The sequence below is a fragment of the Thalia democratica genome, chromosome 1 (genome assembly GCF_965202585.1).
Source record: "Thalia democratica chromosome 1, ktThaDemo2.hap1.1, whole genome shotgun sequence".
Lineage (NCBI taxonomy): Eukaryota > Metazoa > Chordata > Thaliacea > Salpida > Salpidae > Thalia > Thalia democratica.
In genome coordinates, this window is record NC_139165.1 from 107,010,793 (window position 1) to 107,019,885 (window position 9,093).

The 9,093-nt window shown below is 23.6% G+C and overlaps 1 long non-coding RNA gene across 1 annotated transcript; it reads right to left on the bottom strand.

Annotated features, from left to right (window-relative positions):
- Positions 1–1,827: 1,827 nt before the first annotated feature.
- On the bottom strand, positions 1,828–5,249 carry LOC145849186 (uncharacterized). Its single transcript, XR_014372331.1, has 3 exons — positions 5,151–5,249; positions 3,126–3,291; positions 1,828–1,909 (listed from the first exon to the last, which is right to left on the bottom strand). It is a non-coding gene; the product is annotated as an uncharacterized LOC145849186 (long non-coding RNA).
- Between the last annotated feature and the right edge of the window lie 3,844 nt (positions 5,250–9,093).

Here is a 9,093-nt window from a genome sequence, read left to right on the forward strand (position 1 = left end):
TTTAATTAAGATTTACTTTATAAAAGACAAGATATTTTTCAGCTTGATCTGTGGCGTATCTGATAAGAGATCTCTGGTCAGCCATGTAGCTTTCAACTTAAAAAACTAATTGAGTTGAGCTTTTTTTAACATAAACTTAAAAATTTAATCAAACACACAGTAGAACTTATTAAAAGATTGTTTCGTTGCAGTTTTATTTTTAAATTGTTTAATTTGTATAGCACATTTTCCAAAATTACCCAGCAAACTATTTTTTTAAACCAACCCTGCCAAGAAAAAGTTTTGACTGACTGGATATAAAGTTTATCCTTTCCTAATAAATCCTAAGTTTTCTTTGAAACAACATATTTTATTTATGAAATGATATATCAGACTAAGAGATGAATTGTTATTTTAATTGGAAAGCTTCAAAATATTTGTAAGGATTACTTTAAATAAATGTATTTATTTTTAGTTAGTTTATCAATGTACTATTTTAACTTAATGAACCTTATTTTCAAACCTTACCCATAAATGTACCATTGCCTAGTATAACCCTAACTAAAGAGTTAAAAATCACTATAGCTTATCAGTACAAAACTACATAAACATATAGCAATATATATACAAAAATATGCTCCAAAGACTGCATTTTAAGAGTAATCATATAACTCCAGCCATCCGTTTATTTAATGTATTAATTGACATTTATAATCCTCTTGTGTATGTTTTCCATTATATTAAAAAGTTTTTGAACCTTATAGAATAGTGTTTCCCAAACTTTTTTCATAAGGCTCCTACCGAAGAAATTAAAAAAGCGATGGCCCCCTTCAAAACTGCTGTAAGATCTTTTATTTCCTATTTTTTATGAACTGCAGAAAAACTATTGTAAGTTTCATATTTATTGAATATATAGTGTAACTTTAAAACTACCATTGAATACGCTTAAGAACTTTTTATTAGTTTTGTCATCAAGTTCAAAATATCTGAAATGGCCCTCAAGGGGCAACATGGCACACTTTAAAAAACTTTGTTATAAAATTTCAAAAACATCATAAACTGTATTGTAGTGCGCCAGTATATTAAATACATTAGTTCTTCATTAAAGAGTTTAATTATATTTGTACTTGATATATATCTAATCATCTCAATATTAACTATAACTGCCCATTTAAGGAAACACCAAATATTCAATAGTAAGCTCTAAGCAGAATGGCAACTGGTTTTGAAAGACTTCTTCCAGTTTTCTGAACTTAATTTAGATAATGGAGTCTATTTTTTTAATAGTAGGACAACATTAAAACATACTGTAAATCTACTTTAGATGTGTTTTGTAATAAAAAATTTGGTAATTAGAAAAATTTTATCTTTATGGTGGACTTTACGTATCAAAACAATAGTTTACTACTTAAGATGTATAAGGTTATTTAATTCCAGGTTTTTCAGTGATTTCTGTTCAAAATTCCAGGTTTTATTCAAAATTTTACAAGTTCTAGATTTTCCAAGGAAAAGTTTTATAAATGGTTTTAAAAGGGGCAATTATAAGATGGTAAAAATTTAAAAAATAAAGTATTGAGAGCAACTATTTACTTAATTCTTCTAATAGGGCATTACTTACAAAAATGGGCATCTGAAATTCTTATCTCAGTAATTAAATTTTAGTTAAAAATAATTCATTAAAAAAATAAAGTTAGCTGGAGGGAGTTCTGTATTCATTTAAGACCAAAAACTTTCTATAAAATACATGCTCAAAAACTTATACAAAACATAAAAAGTTGTCGAGTACTGTTTATTTAATAAAGCAAAGGAACACAAAAAAAATCACAATTGTTTATTTAATAAATTATAGGACAATCCTTGGACTTGACATTGAGATATTCCGACATCGTAATTGAAGTTGATCGCCTAGCTGTAGACTGGAACTTGGTATCTGCAATGAGTTAATAAATTCAGTGTAGAATACTTGATGCTGTTTTAATTGTAATTAATATTTGTTTAACTAATTAAAAGTAATAATATTACTATGAATACTTAATTAATACATCAAAAACTTTTTTTAGATTAGTGAAGATGGTTTTGAAAACTTGAGAAAATTAAGATAATAATTAGAAAAACTCACTTTAATACACCTTAATAAGTTGAAACACATATGTTTAGCCTTGAAAAATGTTAATTATAATCACACATATCAAGTACAAATTACGCTTTTTAAAATATAAAAAATAATTAAAAGCTAAGGGAAAAGCTCTCTAAAACATATTTTAAAAACTATATGATTAAAAAGTTTCATTAACAGCACTAAAAACTTATAATATACAAAAATATCTTTTTATGTAAATCTATCTAATTTAAAATTTCTAAAAATAATTTAAGGGCATATGAGGTCAACATTTTATCTATCCTAAAAATAACATAAGACTTATACATGAAAGCTTCAAGTACAAGCTAGTTTTTAAAGAATTGAAAAATCTTATTTAATTTTTGAGATATTGTAATTTTTGTAAAAAATTTCCGATACAAATATAAGACCCTAAACTTTTGGGGTCAATTTTCTCAGAAATTTAAAAATTGTTAAAATATGTCTTCTTCTTCATTTATTGAGCTTGAGACCAAAAGTAAAAACTATTTAATGTCACTAATAAAATATTTTCTATTTGTTTTTAATACTCAAAACTTTCAGAAAACGTTCTTTTTATAACTCAAAAAATTTAATGTGAAAATTTGAAAAAATATTCCAAAAAAATTTAGATATAAAAATTCAAAAAAAAAGGATTCTTTTTTAATAAAATTTAATTTTTAAACTAAAAAAGTTTCTGCTTTAAATATTTTAAAATCTAACAATGGACTTTCTGTGAAAATTTAAAGAAGGTGGGTTAAAAAATGAAGGAGAAATAGGTTTTAAATGAATTAGTCTTTTTTCTTTTTGCCTTTTTAATTTGTGCCTTCCATTAGGAACATATTAGGGTCACTAACTTTGATTGCTTATATTTGAAATATTACTGATAACAATCTGAAATTTTTAAGCGGTTAAAATTGTCTGATAGCTCAGAAAAAACTTGGTAAAATAAGCTCCATTTGTGAAAATCAAGGCGGTCCCCTATGCCCTTAGATTCACATTGATATATATATATATATAAACTATTTACCTAGTGCATCGCGGATCAGGGAAATTTATCAGCCTTGGTACAGCAACAACCAAGGGGAGCCATCATGAAACTTTAAGATTTGTTCTCCACACTTTTGATGGTTTTATTTGACTTCTTCACAATACTGGCAAGCTCCTCATAGAAACTGCTGGGAACATGGGGAAGCCTGTGGTAAAATTATTAGTAAGTTAATAAAATATGCCCCTTTAGCATTTAAGGTACATAATTATAAGTTTATAAGTAAGTATACTTTATAAATTAACTTTATTAACAATTAAAACTTTTAAACAGCCTTTATATATAATTAGGTGTAACTTCACCTCTAAAAATAATGATTATTAATATTTACTTAATAGCTATATTTAAATAACTTGTTAACTATTTTTACATGTTTAAAATAGATTTCAAATTAAAATAAAGATACATGCTTAACATACTTATTAAATGTATAAATAAACTATAATGTAACATATTTATTAATAACAGCTTATTTATTAATAGATTTATTATAGAACTTATGTAACTAGATTTTTTTTAATGACAACTTTTTTATACCATAATTTTAATTTAAGATTATTGAATATAAACTTTTGTTTCACCTCATACATTGAAAAAACATATTTACAGCAGAAAATAAAGAGCTTAATATTACTACCAAAAAAAAATATATATATATAAAATTGACAAAAGTTATATACTTAAAAGTATATGTACATATTAATAAACACTAACAGAATGAATATCAAAACTTTTTAAATGTGATCTGTAATCAATCAATTTTGATTATTTTTTGGGAAATTAATAACCAAAACTTCAGAGTTATTTTCTTTCAAAGCTAATTTTCTGCAGATATCTTTCATGTACAGAATTATATAGAATACAAAAACTGTTTGCAGCTAATTAAAATTAAAATAGTTGTATGCATATACTTTTAACTGCAATAAATTATTGCATTTGAACATTAAAAACAATCAAAATAAGTCTAATTATTGGAATTACTTTATTGGTAGCAATACTAATGGGATTTATTGTCAGCTTTGTGGCATCAAAGATATAACTAAAACTATTATCAAATATATTACAATTTAACAAGTTTGATATCCTAATTGATTAATTCACATTTTCTGCAGAAATTAACATTTTTTCATAGCATTATTAAAAGTTATGTTTAAAGTTTTAAAAACCAATACCAATCCAAAATATTTTAATACTTTAGGTGTCCAATAACCAGGGGTGCACGAAATTCCAACAATTCAAATTTTTGAAAAGAAATTTAAACAGCCACAAAAAAAGGTAATGTATATTTGACAAATGTAAAAATACATATGTAAGTCATATTAAAATCTACAAGCCATTTTTTTCTTTTTGCAAAAAATTAAACATTTTTAGAGATATGGCTTAAATAAAGTAAAAAACATAGTTATTTTTAGTAATTTTAAAATATCTTGAAAAGTATTATAGATTTTAAAAAAAGAAAAAAGTGGTTTGTAGATATTAATGAGATATACATATGTAATTTTCATTTTCCTCAAATTTGTATTGCTTATTTAGACTTAGTCATTTAAATATTTTTTTAAGAATTTGATTTGTCGGAATTTGAATTGTCATGTAACCAATAACCAGAGAGTCAAAAAACTGTCTTATGTGACCTTACAAAGACCTTGAGTCATGATAATCAATCTTAGTATTTTATCAATTTAAATTAACTTTTGAAAATATAAAAAGCAAGTATTTGAACAAATTTGCCACTAAATATCAAGATATGAAACTAAAAACAAATCTCTTTATATATCTAGAAAAAACTTCAAGAATTATATCCTAACTTATTTTTCAAATGGCCTGAATAATCCTAAGTTTATTTAAAATTTTTAACTAGCTCAGTTTTATTGAGACTTACAAAAATTTTGAACAGTGAATTGAATTATCTTCAGTGTGTGGCAACCCTGACAAACTAAATTTTTCATAAAAAACACAAAAAATTATCTACATCAGAGAAAGATATCAAAAATATATCAATATTCTTACCTGACTTAGCCTTGAATTGGTTGTACTTCTGAGGATCCAGAGAGAACATGATCACTAGTGAGGCATCAGGCTAGCTTTGAAGTAAGGTCTCACATTGCTGTTAGTGTTTCAAACTAGTTACTATTTTCATGAAATATTTAATTAAAAACTAAGCTAATAAATCAAAAAAATATTTTTTTTTTGAGAATAAACAATTACTCAGTTTCACCGCAGAGCGGATTTTCAAATTGTAGATCTTATTCAAATAGAATAGATTACTGTGTCCTATTTATTTTTTCTTAACTGTATAGTTAAATAAGTAAAAAACTCATAAAAATACTATTCTATATTTATTAGTTTTTAACTTAAATATATAATTTTTACAATAAAACAATAAACTATGTTGCAGGGAAAAATAATGAATATAAATTGTTTTGTTCACATACATATTTAATATCTCAATAAATCAGCATAATGTGACATTAGATTAAGATATAATTTTATAAAATTCAAAGGTCTTCAAGTTAAGAATGGGTATTTGAGCTTGGTTTGTTTTTCAAAAAATAATAGTTAATATTTATACTGACATAAATATAATTCGAAAACTAAGAAGAACAAGGCTTATTATGAAATGAATTTGAAACATAGTATAATAGTTTTTAATTGTTCTGAATATATATGGATGTGAAGAAAAATAAATTATTATTAGTAAGAATATGGAGTATAGTAACTTTAAGCAGGATGGCTACTCTTTGATGTATAAAAGTCTTATATCAAACTAACCAGAATTTGTGTGTAATTTTAAAATTAAATATCAAAAAATAAATTATGTTTTATTCACCCTTAAAGAAGCTATACAAAAATTGTTATTATTTTAAACAGACATAGCATTTTGGTTAAATAAGATAACCTTAAGAATAAAAAGTCTTAGTTTTAACAAAAATCTAAACAAGACTGATTTAAAAAGCTATGCTAATATATAGCCTGAGTTTGCCAATGTAAACTAAAGTTTTTTTTTAATATTAAACTATCTTGTGTTAACTTGAATAGAAGGAGTATCTTGAATTTGTAGCAACCATCTTATAAATATTAAATAGTTTTCTCAAATCTAAAATAATTTATTAGACTTTTATCTGAACCTTTTCATTATTTATCATCATGATAAATGTTTAAAAGAAAACAATAAAGATTAGGGATTATATGTATATTAAAGTATGTAAACAAAACTGCATTATCTTCCTATCTTATAATTATAGCAAATTCCTTTTAGTTTTATAAGATAACTTCTTATATTACCTCTTTTTAATTAATTAAACTTAGAGAATACATGCAATTCTTATTAATTAACTTTATATAATTTACAACAAAATATTTGTTCTTCATTAAAATGCAACAGTGTGCAAAAAGTTAGCAAAAATTAGTTTGAAAGACATCATAACCACCTAAAATTGAAATGTAGTAGCTGAACAAGGTCCAAAGGCTGAAATGGCAAGAGTTTATAAGAAACTTGAATGATTAATAATTAATTTGTGTCTTAACATACCATAAAGCAACAAAAGAGCTTTATAAAAACACAGTTCTTAAATTATAGAAACTAAGTTATTATAAATAGCCTGAAAAATGTAGCAAGGTAAATTAATACAGCTTAATAATCAAGAGTAACTTAAAACAAATTATTATAATTCCTGATGCCATATGGGAAATTGATCAAATAACAATACTATAAAAGAATCATAATGAAAATATATAAAAGTATTAAATTGCTTATACAGAAACATAAACTATTCTTTTAATAAACATAAGTTTTGAAATTTAATGTTATGTTTAAGTATCATTAATTGTTACAACTAACACATGGTAGTCATGATGTAAGAACTAATAAATACTAAAAAAACCTTTAATTATAAAGTTATTTTGAAATACAAAATAATACTTATTTATAATTTTAAATGATATTTTGAGAAGATTTATTTGCTGAGAACTAAACCTCAATACAAACACATAATATAGTCAGTATCACAGTAAATATTTATTCTTACACATGAAAAATTTTTACTAAATCCATATAGAGAACAATAAGTTGATTAGATTTAACACTGACCTCATTTTGTAGATAGAATTGAGTTAAAAAGACTATACTGAAGAAAGACTATTTTTGTTTAGCATTCAAGTTGCTTACAAATAAAAGCTGTCTATGTGGACTGCTGAATATTCCACCAATGCGTCACTGATTTGTTTAAAATTTGTAGCGCTAAAGAGCATAAAAAAGTTTTAAATTATTACGAAACCAGGGACAAAATGATGCGATAAAATTAAAAAAAGCAAACATATTGTTAATAAAAAATCTAAAACAACTCTAATATTTTAAACTTAGATGTATTAAGTTAACTTGAAAAACAACTAATTTAAGTAATATAACACAAAACAGTTAGTTTTTAATAATTTATAGATTTTTATTAATTATGGCAATTACTTCAAGAAAAGACTTTTTAACATTTAAGTTGCTTACAAATAAAAACTGTCTATGTGGAATGGAAATAATGGTGATTTTATAAGTTGAAACTTACTTCTCAAGAAATGCGAAATAAAACAGAACAACAATAAGAATTTTAAAACGAGAAAACTTTTATCTAAAAATTAAAAAAAAAAATTTCTTATAATTAATTAATTAATATGATTATTAGGAAACACTTGTCGATAGTAATACTAGTAAACTATAAAAATGATATAACTGTGCTGTAATTAAAAAAATCTAAACAAATTATAATTTAATGTGAAATTTGTTTTATATAACTATAAGCTTAGCTACTTAACAAAAAATCACAATTGTATGATTAATTAGGCATTGGTTATATTACTTTAAAGTTTACACTCAACTATTTTTTTAATATATAAAAAATAATAATTTTGCTTTTTACATAAAAAAAATCCTACTTTACTTGAGCACATACTTTTTTATAAAAACTAAGTTTTTTTAGAAGTATTTTAGGAGAAACCGTCCTTTAATTTTATATTATAAGTCTTAAAAAACATAGAACAGAAAACGAAAACAAAAAGCACAAAACATTTAACATCTGTATAGCTATATGTAGATATGAATTTTTCTTTTACTACAATCATTTTAAAAAATTTTCAAATCTCTCATTTTAATCAAAGTTAAACACAAAGGTTTTATTAGGTTTATTTTAAGGAAACTATTGTTTTTACTTTCAATACTGTAAATTACAACTCATTATATAATACAAGTAACCTGTTAAATATAATTCAATGTTGCTATCTGTAGACGTTTACTAAGGTTGTCATCAAAACATCAGTAATGACTCAACAGTTGGTATTTGTTTAGTTTATTTATAATATCAATTTGTATTTAACTGATAAATAAGGTGAAATTTTTTTACTATTGATATATAAAACATACCATTTAGTTCTATTTTTTACAGAAAATATAGCTATTTTTGTTCAGCCTGTGTCAATTAATTAGGCTTTAGAGAATTTTAATACACATATATCGGTAATATTCTGCTAAAATAAATAATCTTAATAATTATTGTTTTAATATGGTAAATATTTAATACCCGAAAAAACGTTCTTAAATATGTCTAGTTATTTGCAATATTTTTTTTAATAAAATTTCTTTATATTAAGAAAAAGTTTTATCAATTTTTCTAATTGCTTTAAAAATTTAAACTTAAAAGTTAGTATATTGAGTATATATGTATATACTCTACAACACATTTCAAGACAAATTATTTTCTAAATGTGAGACTTACAGTTTAGCAATACTTAAGTGTATTATAATTAAATAAACAACAAAAAGTTAAGGGCTATAAGACTTTAAATATTAAAATCTTTGTATAACGCACACAAACTTACGATTAAAATACTTCATTACGAACTGTATGCATAAACTATGTAGCTAAAAGTTTATTAAAATAAAACAAACCTGCTAAATGTTTAAAGTCTT